This window comes from Neltuma alba, unplaced genomic scaffold (genome assembly GCF_004799145.2).
Source record: "Neltuma alba isolate B1F8T4 unplaced genomic scaffold, ASM479914v2 tig00010165_pilon, whole genome shotgun sequence".
Lineage (NCBI taxonomy): Eukaryota > Viridiplantae > Streptophyta > Magnoliopsida > Fabales > Fabaceae > Neltuma > Neltuma alba.
Window position 1 is genome coordinate 775,648 of NW_021635110.1, and position 16,685 is coordinate 792,332.

General features: G+C 38.2%; 1 pseudogene; it reads left to right on the plus strand.

Moving 5' to 3' along the window:
• Window positions 1-855, plus strand: part of LOC114754593 (uncharacterized) — a 57,599-nt pseudogene extending 56,744 nt beyond the window's left edge.
• The last annotated feature ends 15,830 nt before the right edge of the window (window positions 856-16,685 follow it).

Genomic DNA, 16,685 nt, shown 5'->3' on the forward strand with positions numbered 1-16,685 from the left:
CTAACCCTACCTTTTATGTCGACATATCAGGTGTAGAAGCTCTAAGCCGAGTCTAAGTATTATGTGTGGGATGAACCATTCCTCTAGAGGCTGTGTGGGGACCAGATTATAAGATGGTGCGTGCCTTAAGAAGAGCAACAACAGATTATCACTGCTTACTATATGTTGTCCTGTCGGGGGTATTTTAGCTCAAAGAGGACAGTGAGGAAAATCTTAGAGAATAGGTTTTATTGGCCTTCCCTATTTAAAGACTACTATGAATTCTGTAAATCTTATGAGACATGCCAAAAATTTGGGGGGTTGAGTTAGAGGCATGAGATGCCTCAAAAGCCTATATTGTTCTATGAAATGTTTGATGTTTGGGGTATTGATTTTATAAGCCTTTATCCTCCTTTCAATGACTTCAATTATATCCTTCTAGCCATTTATTACCTTTCCAAATGGATAGAGGCCATTGCCACCTAGAAAGATGATGCCAAAATCGTAATTGAGTTTGTCAAGTCTAACATTTTTAGTTAGTTTGGGATTCTTAGGGCCTTAGTGAGTGATCAAGGAACCCATTTTTGTAATAGGCTTTTTAGTAGCCTACTTGTTAAATAGGGGTATCAGCATATTCAGACCCAACTATTTTGGGAAAAATTGACTTGCCTACTTCCATGAACTGACCCAGACACGTCATATTCGGGTTAGAAACCCAACTATACCACCACTGAGAAAGAAATGTTTGCCATTGTATTTACTTTAGACAAGTTTAGACAATATCTAATCAATTCTCAAGTGGTTGTGTATACAGATCATACAGCTATCCTCTATTTGCTTAAGAAGCCACAATCTAAACCAAGATTGATCAGATAGGCTTTACTACTTCAGGAGTTCGACATTGAGATTAAGGATAGATCCGGGGCAGTGAATCAAGTAGCCGATCACCTGAGTAGGCTACTGGAGGACACAAGGGGAGTAGATTCTCCTGACTTGACTTGTGACTCTTTTACCGATTCAGCTTTATGTTCTGTGGTTACTATAGAGCCTTCGTATGCTAATATTGTCAATTATCTGATGTCTGGACTCACTCCTCCCTGTATGTCTAGATTTCAGGCACAAAAGCTTTGTAGCGAGTCAAAGTATTACATATAGGATGCCTCTCATCTGTGGAGGATGTGCAGTGACCAAGTGATACGGAAGTGTGTGCCGAAGGAAGATTTTGAACCTATTATTTCAGCTTGCCATTCCATGGTTTGTGGTGGTCATTTTAGTGCAAGGAGGACATCTAGGAAAGTCTTAGATTCTGGATTTTATTGGCCTACCCTCTTCAAAGATTCTTTTACATTTTGTAGATCTTGTGGCAAGTGTTAGCGATTTGGGGGGTTGGGAAAAAGACATGAGATGCCTCAACAGCCCCTTCTGTTTTGTGAGATTTTTGAGGTTTGAGGAATTGACTTTATGGGACCCTTTCCTTCTTCCTTTGGTTTTGTATATATTTTATTAGCTGTAGATTATGTATCCAAATGGATTGAGGCTATACCTTGCAGAAAAGATGATGCCCCAACTGAAACATCCTACCTTTAACCCCTCAGAGTATGCATTTGTAAGCGTTATGGTTCAAGCAGGTCAAAGTACAAGCCCGTGGATTAAAATTTTCAACATAATTACTCGGGTTACTTTTCACTGTTTAAACTCCAGATTTCAGGTCCAACTTTGAAAAATCATAACTAATTCTACAAAAATCAGAACGGAGCGATTCTAATTTTCACTTAAAGCTCTTTCAATCTTCTACAAGGGAAAAATAACTTTCAGGGCTCAAACCTTGCCAATTAGTACAGTTTATTCGTTAAATATTGCTGTTCAAGTGGTCAAAACAGTACTTTTCAGAAATCCTGTCTTGACTTTGAACAGCCATATCTCTTAGAATACACATCCATTTTTCGTGATTTACCACTTGTTTTAAAGCTTAGGGTATGTCCTGTATAGTCACCAAATTTCATGGCTAAATTCATTCATTTGATCTGCCTCATTATTGGCACCAATTCGTGACTCATTTAGGGACATTCTATCCCTTCAACTTAATTCAATCTTTATAAACAATTTATTTCTCCACCTCTTGTCATGCTATAAATCCACATAATATCTCCATACATAACCTCATACCGTATTACATATTATAAACATTTAATATCATCATTCCACATACATGGCATATCAAACATAAATTGATAAACTATGTTACATAACTTAACATGTTATAAGACCATAACATGTTCTTGACTTCTTCCGTCAATCCTGCATTCCTCATCCTTGACTTTTCCTCCATGCCCTTTATACTTATTAGGAGTTGTTAAGGGAGGGTGAGATTTGGGAGAATCTCAGTAGCAAACACTACCCATAAGCATGCAAGACATAATGCAAATGCACGACATGTTATCATAACATCATCATAGGAATGCCATGGAAAGTAAGCTAAAGCATTTCATGCTTTCATAACATATTGCCAAGGCAAAGCATAACATAAACTTGTAAACATAACTTTGCAACATTTCATCATAACTTAGTCACATCATGGCAACATAATAACATCATGCAAGCATACATATCAAGCACACAAAATAGGTAAGTTCACTACCTTATAACATAGCTTCCCTCTTGCTTTCCGTTTGCTTCCCCTAACCTTCCAAGTGTTTGAGCCTTCAATTGACATAAACAAGACATCCCCTTGGATGTTCCAAGGTCCTAAACACATCAACACATTACGCGAAACATCAATTAGGACCAAGTTATCAACCTATTCTATACTTGGCTCTTACTTGATCACACTTTGTTTCTAACTTTTGAGATTTATTTCCAATCATTCTAAAATTAATTCCACATGCTATTCCCACATAATCATGCATGTAGAATCTATTTCCAAGTTCAAAACAATCAAAATCCAACTCCTTCCCCCTTGTTCTGGTTTGGCCGAAACATAGGTGCCTTAGGTCCAAAATTTCCATTTTCAATTCTAATGCTTCTAAACATGTTTTCTACATATATCCCTACACAAAATCATCATTTAAACTCATTGGAAACATCAAAATCATTAAATTCCAGACCCAACATAAAGAACCAGCCATGATAGAATCATACACAAATGAAAGGGGAAGTTGGATTTCTTGAAGAATCAATATCAAACCAATTGATTCTTGTTGTTTTCAAGCCTTTAAACATGTTTATGACTTTAATTTCATCTTCTCCCATTCTGAACAATTTCGTGCAGCACCTCCCCCTAGGTTTCAACCATGAAAAACCCAACCAAACCAACATCTAAGCTCAAAAATACCAAGGGAGGTAGAAACTAGATCAAAATCCATGAACATACCTTGATTTGAAGCTTGGATGGCCTTAGGATCATGAGTTCTTCCTCTTCTCCTTCTTCCTCTCTCTATTTCAGTTTTCCCTCTCCTCTCTCTCATGGTGGATGAAAATATCATAAGGGAGGGAGAGAAGATTTTTATAAAAAGTCTTGACAAATCCTAGCCATTGATCTTATTTTGCAAGATTAGATCTTGGCCCTTGATTTTCAAATTAATCCTAGCCCTTGATCTTGGCTTCTTCATCAAGAAATCTTGCTAAATATCTTAGGCTTATGTCATCATGGTTAACTTTCTTAATTAACTTGATTAAGCTTTTTAATCACCTTACTTAAAATCCTTTCTTTAATCCTAATATGTCCTTAATCTTTTTACACATTTCCACACATATCCTCATGCCCCTATGGCAATATGATAGGGAGGAAAATCATACAAAATTCGTGCATAAATTCATCCAAAAATATTCCTCCACCTATCTTACCGGTTTACATCGTAATAGGTACTTTCTCAGGTCCTGACTTACCCGATACCTCTGGGACATGGTTTAGCACATTTTTCATCTTCAAAATACATTCCCATACTCTTCTAATAACATTCATAGGGGAATCATACTTCTTTCTCATTTCCCCAAAATATTAATAATTAATATTCAATCGGAGTCGATTTTGCCGAATTCTTTCCTATCAGCTCGTAACTCTTTTGATCTGTCTCTGGGTTTCATTCTTTCCCTTTCATCACAGGGTATTCCTTAAATTTTTCTCGGGTCCAAAGTCAAACCATAGACAGGAAATTTGACTTTCCCCGGATAGGGCATAAATAGGCTTTAAATTCAATTAAAGCTGACCTTGTCAGTTTCTGGGGCTAGAATTAATTTTACAATCTATGTAAATTCCTCAACTACTGTTCCCCAATTTTTCCTGATTATTTGAGGCCGTCTCGTACCTTAAATAATTCAATTTGAGTTACTATCTCAAATTGCTCAAAAACCTGAAATGACTTTAGGGCATTTCCGTTATTTCTAGCCTTATATTGACTCTGGGATCCTATTCCTATTTTTCTGGAATTTTTCTGAAACATTTGGGCCATTTTCGATAACTTCGAACATTAATTGACCAGAATCTTTATTATTCACAATTAGGTCCCTACCTGGCCTAGGAATCTTTTCGTTGCAATTTAGTCCCTCTTTAGGCCTAACCTTCGGAACCATCTCTTGCAAGCTTTTGGCATAACCTCTGGCCCTTAGTTGTTTCTAGTTCGTCATTCTTTAGTCCCCGAACACTATTGTTTTACACATTTGCCCTTGGAAAATCTCTTTTTTCTTCCGAGGGATCTCCGGGACTTTCATTGCATTGGACTTAGTAATCATCCTTTCTTGTGCTATTACTTGTATCTATGAGCCAAAATTTGGGATGTTACACCAACTGTACATAGATTTCTAAAATCACACATTTTCTGTAGGTATGGGATTCCTAGGGCTGTAGTGAGTGATCGGGGAACACATTTTTGTAATAGGATAGTCAACAACCTGTTGTCCAAATTTGGTGTCACTCATAAAATCTCTACTGCCTATCACCCCCAAACCAATGGTCAAGCTGAAATATCTAATAGGGAAGTGAAGCATATTCTGGAGAAAATGGTTAAGCCATCCAAGAAGGACTAGAGCTCACGTTTAGAAGAAGCATTATGGGCTTACCGGACTGCATACAAATTGCCCATTGGCATGTCTCCCTACCGCCTAGTTTTTGGAAAGCCATGTCACTTGCCAGTGGAGCTGGAACACAAGGCATATTAGGCGGTCAAGCAGAGCAACATGAATATAGAGTCCTCTGGTATGGAAAGGAAGCTGCAATTGCAAGAGTTGGAGGAGATTAGACTTGAAGCTTATGAGAACTCCAGACTCTACAAGGAAAAGACCAAATTTTTGTATGATCGGGGTATCTTGAGAAAGGACTTCAAGGAAGGTGATGGAGTGCTGATGTACAATACTCGGTTTACTTTCAAGCAAGGAAAATTCAACACTAGATGGGATGGGCCATACACAGTCACTAAAGCACATAGTTTCGGCATGGTGGAGCTGCTACATAAGGAGACTGGGGCCAGATTCAAAGTTAATGGCCATCTACTAAAGCTCTACCATGAAAATCAAAAGCCTTCTTAATTCCCTGGTCGTTTCTTTCCTTCACTCATTTACATGCTTTTACTTAATTACTGATCTTGCTATGTTTTGTGCATTGTATGTTGAATGAGTGTGGGGGAGAAACCATTTCAGTAGTATAGTAATGTCGTTGTTGTTTGAATTCAATAAGACCCGTTGCAAGTTTTGATCTCTACCCTATCTCATTTTGTGCTTGTTGGTAATATGGTGCTTGTAATGCATCATTTGAATCAGATTGATTAAGAAAGCTTGTTTGTGGTATGCTGCTTAATCATAGACTTATTGAGCACCTTTTGATCTCTTTTGATGTACTTTAAAGTTTTTGAAGTATCCAGCTGCCTCTATTGTTTGTGTGTTGTGTTTCTCTGTTGTTTGGGTGTTTCTGTGTTGTTCTGTGCGTCTCTGTGACACTTCACCGTGGCAAACCTAAGCCTTCGCCGTAGCAAAGTGGTCCTTTGTCTGTTAGGTTGCTCTCTGTGACCTTTCGCCGCGGCAAACTCCAGCTTTCGCCACGGCGAAGATCACCAGTTTCTGGGTGTTGCTCTCGGGATGGTTTCATCGTGGCGAAACATCCTTCTCTCCCTCTGTTTTTTCGTCTTGGGAAGGGTTCGTTGCGACGAATCCGCTGCTTCAGCACATCATATTTTTCATTTTAACCCTATTTTCCATGTGAAATCCCCATTTTACCCTCCATTTCTGCTAACCCACTCATTTCTCTTAAATCCATTTCTGTCTTTTCCCTTCCCCATCCTATTAAACTCCCATATCCCCACTACTCCTTCATTTTCTGAAACCGTCGGTCCCTACTCCTTCATTCTTAAAAACCGTCGCCCCCCATATTCTTTCTGAAACCGTCGGCTCCCCACACCTTCAGATCCTCTCCAGCACCACTCTCCCTCATTCCTCTTCTCCCTTTATCTCTTCCCTCTTTAGTTTTCTAGCCTCTCATCCCATCTCCATGTTGCATTCACTCATTCTCTTCCTCTGCCTTCTTCATTCAGCGCTGAAGCACTCCTTCTCTTGATTATGGTATGATTACTCTCTTCCTTTATTCTTTCTTTTGTTTTAGTTCAGTTAGTTATTGGTCTGTTGGTTTTGTTCTGCTGTTGTGATGTTAGATTGGGTTATTTTGATATCAGTTTGTAGTTACGTGGCTCTTAGGCTATCTAATGATTCATGGTGCATTTTGTTTTTCTTTAATCTCTTTACTTAATTTTGAAAGTTTTTGATAAACTGAAAACCTATGAATCATTACATAGCCATTTGCTACTGTCTAGGTTGTGATTTTGGTTTTTCTAGGGTAGTGTTTGTTGCTGTTTGTTTGGTCTTTGTTTAGTGTATTTTGTTTCTTGTGTTCAGAGTATGCCTCGTACTAAGAACTCTGTGCCTGTGTCTGAATCTGATTCTGGGGATGAGTATACCTTTGAGGAGTTATATTAAAAGATTGACCAGAGACCTCTTGTAACACCCCGATTTTTGGGCCTAGAAGTATCAGAAATAGCCTGAATGAGATAAGCTACCAGACCCCTTTTTAGTAGAGGTCTTAAAGATGAGAAAAGAAGTTAAAGCAGTTTTAGGGACTAAACTGCAAAGTGAAGGTTTTAAGGGGCTAAAGGGTAAGCAGAGTTAGAGGCTCTAGTAAAGTCTCAAAGGCCCAGAAAGAGAAAAGAGGTTAGATACGAACCAAAGGTTAAGTTAGAAGCCTCAAAGAGATGGTTTTATGAGGTTGAACCTAAGCAGGGGTAAAACCATAAATTTAGAAAGTTACGGCCATCAAGGGTAAAAATGAAAAGTACTTAGAAAATTCTAAGAAAATCCCAGAAAATGGGAAATAATATTCTAAGGCTCTTTTGTGAAGAGAGATGACAAAAATACCCCTGAGGTAACTTAAAAGGAATTTATAAGTTTATGGCTCAATTTAAGATGTAGAGGTAGATTTAATTGTTTGAGTCATAAGGAAACCTCAGAAAATTATGGTAAAATGGGGATGTATGACCTAAGAGACTATAGAAAATTATAAAATTAGTCTCATCCCCAGAAGACCAGCAAAATGGCTTTAAGAATACTTAAAAGCCAGTTGTGCCGAAAAAGGGTATTTTAAAGAATGATTTTTAAGTGCGGCTACAGGTTGAGTTATGACCTGAGAAAAATCACAGATTTTCTCTAGAATATTAGGAATTTTATGATATTTTTGGATGAATTTTTGGAGCTCTGGATTGAATAAATGCTCCAGTCAAATTTAAATAATTTTGTCCCCTAAATAGGAAAAACCAAAGAAAATATAAGAGCCATCATGACGATGCTGTCAGCATGCTGAGTCATTAAGCGTAATCATGACCCGACGTCATCATGCTGACACCAAGCGTAATCATGACACCTATGAGTCATCATGCTTAGGAAGATATTTATGGATAGTGTAAAAATGAACGTAGTACAGGAATATTTTAAAGTCTTTTGTCTACCCGTTATAGTGAAATCTCTACTGCAGAATTACTTGTCAGTAGAGCTAATTATTTTTCCCTCTGCTCCTCTAAGGTGGCACCATATATGTACTTATTAAGATAAGAAAATAGTGTCAGAACATGTCCTGGTGGTATAGGGTAAGTCAGGACTCGAAAAGTATCCGATACGGTGCAAGATTGGCTTGATAAGTGGAGAAATAATTAAGAAAAATATTTTTGCACGAATTTTCCATTTATTTTCTCCCTATTTTAATGCCATAAATGATGAAAGGACATGAAAGTGACAAGTGTACGGTTAGATGAGAAAAAAAAAATATATACATGTACGGCTAGATGGAAGACACGTGTACGGTCGGATGAAGACACGTGTGCGGTCAGATTAAAGACATGTGGCTTGATGATGTAAGCATAATGTCATCATGATGAGGCAAGCATGATGTCATAGGACACTTGTCACCGTAAGATCAAAAGAGAAAATGGACGGTCCAGATCGAGCCACGTATTTTTAAGATCAACGGTCCAGATTCAGTCTGTTTTCTATAAATACCCCCTCCCCTCCCTACCATTTCGTCCAAGCATAAGGAATCCATGGGGAAGCTCTTGTAAAATGGTTTCTAGAGAGAGAAAGAAGAGGGAGAAAGAAAGGCCAAGTGGTTCCAAGCCAGATCAAGCTCTAAAACAAGGTATGTGATGGTTATAGCACCTGATTTTATGCCTATTTCAGATTAGTTACTGTGTATCTGATTCTGACATTTTGTATGCTTAAAGTAAACTCTGTGAGCTTTAAATCTATAGGTAGAACACTTTATTTGGATATGTGTACGATTTATTGTGATTTTTCAAAGTTAGGGTTTGAAATCTGGAAACAGTGATGAACTTTTGGAAGAGTTTCAACTTCCGTACAGTTCCAGTACTGTTTGGCGTAGAATTGGTTCCTAAAATTAATTTTCATGTAAATTTAACTTAAGGAGCTTTCAGTGAGACTTGGAACCACTCAATGTGGATTTTTCTAGAATTAATTATGAATTTTCAAAGTTGAGTAAAAATTCTGGAAATTCTGCGTGAACAGTACCCGCGAAGCAAAATTTCCAGATTTGGTATTCTTGAATCTAAGGCCATCTAAAGTGGTCTTAATTGACAAGAAATGGATCTTAAGGATGGGAAATGATAAGATTTATGTTAGAAAAGTTGGAAAGAAAACCCTAAGACTAAGAGAAAGGGTTGAGGTTCAAGAAAGCTAGTCTTGAACTTTATGTAATCTAGTGGTCCTAATGGATTGTATGATCAATGTGACTATGTTTAGGACCTTTGGAACATCCAAGAGGATGTTTGGTGATGTTGACTGAATGTCCACATGGTTGGAAAGACAAGGGAATCAAAGGAAAAGCAAGGGGAAAGCCATGTTACAAGGTAGTAAACTTACCTATACTATGTGCTTGATATGTATGCTTGCATGATGTGATTGTATTGCCATGATGTGACTAAGCTATGATGAAATGTTCACAAAGTTATGTTTGCAAGTTTATGTTATGTTTTTCCTTGGCAATATGTTATGGAAGCATGAAATGCTTTAGCTTACTTTCTATGGCATTCATGTGTTAATGTTATAACATGTCATGCATGTGCATTATGTCTTGCATGCTTATGGGTAGTGTTGCTACTGAGATTCTCCCGAATCTCACCCCTCCCTAACCAACCATTTAGGTCAATCAATGATGGGCAATAATGGCATGAGAAGCAAGGAGAAGTAAGCGGAGAATTATTCTTGTTAATGGATGAGACTGTTGATAAATGTATAATTCTACTATTTTGTGAAATATGTTATGGATGCCAATGATGCCATGTATTTAATTACAATATTTATGGCATGAATGAAAGTGTATGAGCATGAACAGGAAAGAGTAAGGCCATGTTATGTATACCAAAGAAATAAAAAGAATTAAAGAGATGTTAAGGGATAAAACGTAAGTCCTGGAGCAGTGAGCTTGTAGCTCCAGTTTGACCTATCAAACGAGTGAGTTAGGTCATAAGATTTGGCAAGGAAAGTTAATTGATTTAAACATGAGGTGTTACACCTCTCATCAAGGAGCGACCTTTTCCTTTAGACCCCCCTGATCGCCCTTTTGTCCACCAGCTCCGTGCCTCCCAATTGACCGGTTTGGTCCAAAAGCATTATATGGGGCAATGACGCTTGTTCACCATTTTTACACCTATGCCTGATTCCATGGCTCCATCGTCGACTTTTGCAATGTCCTTGTCCGCCATTCCTTTACCGCTGACAACATCCGTTTCCATACTACTGCCTTCCCCTTGTCACCATTCGGGTTATTCGGCTTACAGAGACAACTGCCCTTTTGATGATGTGTCCAAACCTTGTGTCATGACAGAGCCACTTGGGATCGCCCCCGCACTACCGAGCAATACCTTAAGCGATCCGAGTTCTGACCTGAGGCTCGCCCTTGGCTATATTTTGTCTGCAACACCTAGTACCCACTACCCACCTAGCTAATATTCCTAAGCACCAAGCCCTTTACGTCTACCTTCTTATGACTAGCTGATCCTTTGATGTAGCCGACACCATTTACTCAATCCTCCATGATGCCATCAACACCCCCAAACACCAACAACATCATTTTTCCCCACCTAGTCTCTGACCTTTTTTGCACTGCCAATGTCCCCGAGTACAACAATGACAGACTACTTTGAGCCAGCCCCTTTATTTTGATATGACCACCTAAAACAGCTTGTTATTAGACCCCCCACTCCACCCCCTCCACCCTGTTTATATGTTGGCGCAACGCATGCAGCCGGTGCACCAGCTCCTGAAGGCCAAGAAGGACAGAACGATCTAGAAGCTCCTGAACCTGTCACCTTAGACACCCTGGCTGATGATATTGATGAGCTGGCAGACCATGTCCACCAGTTACGAGTACACCCTCCCGAGAGATGAAGAGGCAGAAGGACCGTGATGCTCTTTATGATCGAGACCGACGTTACCGCCGGTCGTGTGGATGCTCTGATTGCTGACTGATTGAACTTCCTCCTACCCCTCGAAGAGGAAGACCTTCAGAGCGGAGCTGGGACATCTGGAGCGGGCACTTCTGGTTAGGACCATCTGGGTCTGGGGCAGATGATACTGGGGACACAACAATAGTTCTTTCTTTGTGGTTTGTTTTGTTTCTTGTCCTTTATGTCTTTTGAGTCGATGTCGCTGGTTACTTGTTAAGCTTTTTAGCAGTTGCATTTCTGTGATTTGTTGGATGTTGTTTACTGTTTGGCTACTGATGGCCTTTTCATTTTGCTGTTACTCTTACATTGGTCCCAACTGCTATTTTCCTTCTCCTCTTTGTTTTGCATCAACCTATCACCTTCTCCCTTCTTTTTCTGATTCGATGTTTTGTGCTTCAATTTCAATTAGACTTTCACAACTTCCAGTTTACTTTGTGATTGGTTTGCCTGTACGGTTTAAATATTGGGGACAATGTTGTGTTTAAGTGTGGGGGAGGGGACCTATTGTGGATTCTAGCAAATAATTCTCATGCATCTATTTGATTTTGAGGTGTTTTTTGAACTGATAAATTGGTTGAATTGTGAGTATTTTGAACTTAGTTTTTCTGAAGAGTTGAAAAATTGCACTGAATACTGCTCTCTATCACCTTTTGCTGCAGCAAACATCTGATTTCACCGAGGCGAAACCCCTTTTATCGCATTAATTAGCTCTCATCCACACTTCACCCCCGCGGCGAACTTATGTTTCGCCGTGGCGAAGCAGGCCCATCTCCATGTTTTGCTCTCTGTGAGCCTTAAAAAAAATTAATAATAATAATAAATAATAACTGCTTGCAATTTTAGTTGCTCTTCAGAAATTTTTCCTGGCTTAGATTCTTTATGCTCCTGCATCCTTTTAAAATTGATGGAAAGTTCAATTTGTACTTGTGCTTTTAGAAAACTTTCCATGCTTTTAAATGAGGGTTGAACTTGGACTAGTTATTCTCATGTTTTTGACAGATAGTAAATGATGATATGCTTTGAAATTAGGACTATGGTTTTTAACCCTTGAGATTGATTAATTGAGATTTTAGCCTTATTGGAAGGATTTTTGGGCCTAAAGTTATTAAATTGAGTGAATCTGCTTATTTCATATTTCTCTAGAACTTGTTTTAATTCTTAATCGAAGCTTAGTGAATCAATTTTTGTAAAATGATAGAGGCATTCATTTCAAACCCTCACTTCCCAAACGCAAACCCAATCATTTTACCATTGTAAACTGCTTTGGACCTTTATCTTGAGTACATCATGCAATTATTTTGTCATTATTGTATCTTGTTAAAAAAAACGGGGAGAGTTGCTCCAATTAAAAAAAAAAAGAAGAAGAAAGAAAAAAGGAAAAGAGAAAGAGAAAAAGCAAGAAAAGAAAAGATAGAGATATACAAATAATAAAAATAAAATAAGTAGCTTATCTCCTTATGTTTGTTTAGGTCAATTATGTTTTGATAATTTGTATGCTTGTACTCATTTCTATTTTCATTCTCATTCTATTCATTTCATTTGGCCTTCATTCAAATTCTGACCCTAAAATTCCTCTTGATTTGCAAAGTTTGCTTCTCGTGGTGGAGAGGGTAGAATTATTACAAGCCTATGGTAGAAATTAGATTGAGCAGACTTAGAGTGAAATAATCCCAAAACAATGAGTTAAGAGCGAAACACTTATCTGTGAGATAGATCTCTTTTGATCAATCTTTTGGGTTATTTCTATTGTGCTCATTTCTTAGCATATCCTTGTGTTTACTGTTGTCAACTCCTGTGAGAATTTCTTACTAATCTTCTGCTTTCATCTTTAAGCATGGTAGTGTTTCTCTTTGTGTTGGTATCTCTTTGAATTATTTTTGAGCTTTGTCCAAGAGTACAAAGGTCTAAGTTGTGGGGAATTTGATTGAGCTCAAATTATTCTTGTCTTTTTGATTACATCATCCATGTTTTTGTTGCATTTTTTCTGGCTCTTTTGTATAATGAGCTTGTTTTAGTTTAAGAGTCCACGCACTGAGTGAGTGTCTTTTTAGGGTAAATCGTCATATAGGTTATTAATAATATTCAATTAATTTCTAGGACAATTGATGCCTAAATTGTTGTTTTCAGTATAGGACAACCTGAGATTGGAGCCAAGGTTGAAGACTCAAGGCACACAGAGCAAAGAGAAGCCTCTGCCATGGTTCGCCGTGGTGACCCCTTGTATTAGCATATTCAGACCCGACCATTTTGGGGAAAATTGACTGCCCACTTCCATGAACCGACCCAGACACGTCATATTCGGGTTAGAAACCCTATTTTGGAAAATGAGATCACACAGACTGCACATCTAGACACCATCCACCATCAATGTTTTCTCTTCATCTTCTCTCATCTTTCCCACTAGAAACCTAATCCCTCACCTTCCACTGTCACCTTCATTCATGGGCACACTGAGTCAATTTTGGAGGAGTTTCCGGTTCGGCACACCATGAGTGGCTACGCTTCCTCCAGCTCTTAAAGATGGATGATTGGTATGAGTTCTAAGAGCTTCAAAAGGGTGTTTTAGTTTCATCATAGTTTAGCTATGTATTTATGAATTCCTGGTCTAGGGTTTGAAAATTCTTAGTGAAAGACTTTAATTGATCTGTATCATTAGTTGATGATTTACATTTGTAGTTGGATTGTTAATTTTGAATTTCATGCTTCAATATATGGGTCACATATATGTTCTTTGTAGCTCTCTTGATTCTCTTCATCTTGCATGGTCATGTTTTGATGATTAGTTGATTTTCTGTTGCGTTAAACCATTTGCTTAATCATTCTTAATTACAACATTAGGAAGCTTAACAATGTTTCATTATGAGTTCATTAATGTAAGCATTGGACTTGGTGAGTTATTGAGGTTGTTATCAAGAAAACCTATGAATTTATAAAACTCCCAAATCTTAAGAGAACTATGATTGCCAAGAATCCATTTTCAAGAGGTTTTACCAATTGATTCAGCACTTGATTTCCATCCATTATCATCTTAATCTCCCAAAAATCCAAAATACCTTTACATTATTTGCATTTTTATCTTAATTGCAAGTCTCAACAAAACCCCCAACCTTTCCAGCTCAATTTGTATTACCAATGGCATTTAGTTAATCTAGGATCATAATTCCGGCTCCACAAGTGAAACGACCCGAGGTTGTGCCTATAGTACAATCCTTGGATCAATTTTGAAATGTCCCAAGGTGTAGTAAGACAAGTCAAGGCGATTTTCAGCAAGGACAGGCTATTTCATTCAGCCCAAGAGATAGAAGAATTGAGACGTGAAGCCTACAACCCAACAACTCGGATGTACAAGGAAAGGTGTAACTATTCACGTAGTGGTATCTTAAGAAGAGTTTTAACCTTGGTGACAAGGTCCTTAATTCAAAGCCTATTCAAATTTAGAGACAGAAAGCTGAAAGAGAGATGGGACGGACCTTACACCATCAAAACAGGTCCTTGGCTATGGAGCTTTTAGCTTAAGGATGAAAAGGATGGCACTGTACATCTAGCCAATGGACATCCTCCTCAGCTTTTCTATGGCAAGCCATAGAAACGTAACCTCAGGTTGTTTCTTCCTCTCCTTATCCTTTTTCATTTTTAGATTGCTCATGATATCAATTGTTACTTAGATTGTTTGATTTGTGTGAGGTGGCAAACTCTCTAGTAGTGTAGATGTTCTTTGCTTTTATAGTTTGTTTTGCTTGTTCTTTATCTCTCTTTATTATTATGTTTCCTTGTTTTGTTCTGTTCTTCCCAAGTTTTTCTACAAGTTCTGGCTTTGTGGTGCTTTTGGCTATTTTTGTGGTTGTTGATTGCTACACTTGTGCTGTTTTGAGGGTAGTTCTGGTTAATATAGAGGTTTTTGCTCCTAGGCCTGTTTTTGCTAAGGGTATTGGGTCCTGGTTTAGTATAAGGGCTTAGAATTTAGTATTTGTTGGCTAGAAGGGGTGTTAGTGGTTCTTCTCAAGGTTGCTCATAGTCTATAACCTTTTGTCGCGACTAACACCTAGTTTATTGTGATTAACTCTGCCTTTCTTGACTTCCCGAATGGCTTTGGACAATTTTTAGTCGCGACTAATTACTGTTGGTCGCAACGAAAATGCCTTATTTCCAGAAATTCCAGATTTGGGTTTTCTTCTATTTTCCCTTATTACATTGTGGTTTCTTACTTTTGCCCCTCGAACCTTTCCCAAAACCATCCACATTCATTTAGACCTTCAAAACCCAAGGCCGTTTGGTTCCTTTCACCCCCTAAAACCCCATTTTCTTCGGTTTCTCTCCCATAACCATCCACTTCACCAAACCAGTTCCCCTTTTGTCTTAGCCTGCTTTGCTTCACTCTATCTGTCTAAGCTGAAACAAAGCGTAAGCCTGAGACATCATTTATTCTAAAAGCCTATTGCTAAAGAGAGAGTTCCCAGAGTCCTCAGAATGTGAATTTTACCATTGGCTATCGAAGAGGGTTTGGGGGCCATGATGAAGAAAAGAGAGAGTGGTAATGAGAACTTGGTTAGGGAATTCTACACTACAACAAGATTTAAAGATACACTGATGATTAAGTTGCACATATAGGTATGAAGTTTCACAAAAGAAAATGTTCACAACATTATAACTTACCAGTGGTGAAGAAGTGTAAATTCCAGCACCACTACAGAAAGAATCTACAAGATGTTAACTGGAAAACGACATCCATAGTACTTTGTGTATGGAAGGTGAAACTTAGGCCGAAAGGGGCAAAGATTAGGTTACCTCGAAGGGAAGTTTATGAACGATGAGGCTTGTATCAAGCTAAACTTTATGTGATATAACGTTATGCCTATACCCACATCTCTGACACCACCAAGGAGGGGCCTTACTACTGTACCTGTTGATGAAAGAGGAAGCAATTGACATCCCTTTGATTGTTTTGGAGTCTATCTACAGTGTGCTTGCTCTACCCAGGGCCAATTTAGTGTTCGCACATTTGATTTCTAAGATGTGCATTAAAACGAGAGTATCAGTAGAGGACAACGAAGCGAGTGAGGAGTTACTCTGTTGTCATGACAAAGTGTTTATTCTTGCATGTATTGCTCTCGACTGTTGTTTTTTGTCACTACTAGTTTCTATGTTAGCCACGATGAAGTTTCATTTCTGTGCCCCTATGATCATTTTCGTCACAGTTAATCCCTGTGTTAGTCGCGATGAACATGCAATGCTTTTCCTTAAAAGTTGGTTTATAGCTGTGTAAGGGTCTACTAAAATTCACCCACATTTAGACTTTGACTACTTACTTTTTGTAAGAAAAATTTTCAAGTTTTCTTCAGTTACATTGAAACTAGTTCTTAACTCATTCATGGGTGGTTGAAACTTTTCAAATGGTTTTCATTCTTTGATTTGCAATTTTAGTGGTTTATTCATGCCTTGGATTAATCTTGCATTCAATTGAGTATTGTGGATGAACTTGAGAGATCTACTTTGTTGGAAGTTATTTATAGCCAAATTCCTTGTCTAGTGTGACTTTTCCACTTGATCTTACATTCTCTAGAACTTGTTCTATTTCTTTATCAAAGCTTCATATACATTGGTGTTTTGGATAGGATAAAGGCATTCATTTCTAAACCCCTTTACCCAAACACAAGCTACTTTATTTAACCCTTGTTCACCTCTTCAAGCCTTCTTCAATTTAAGTACCAAAGTGTGTAT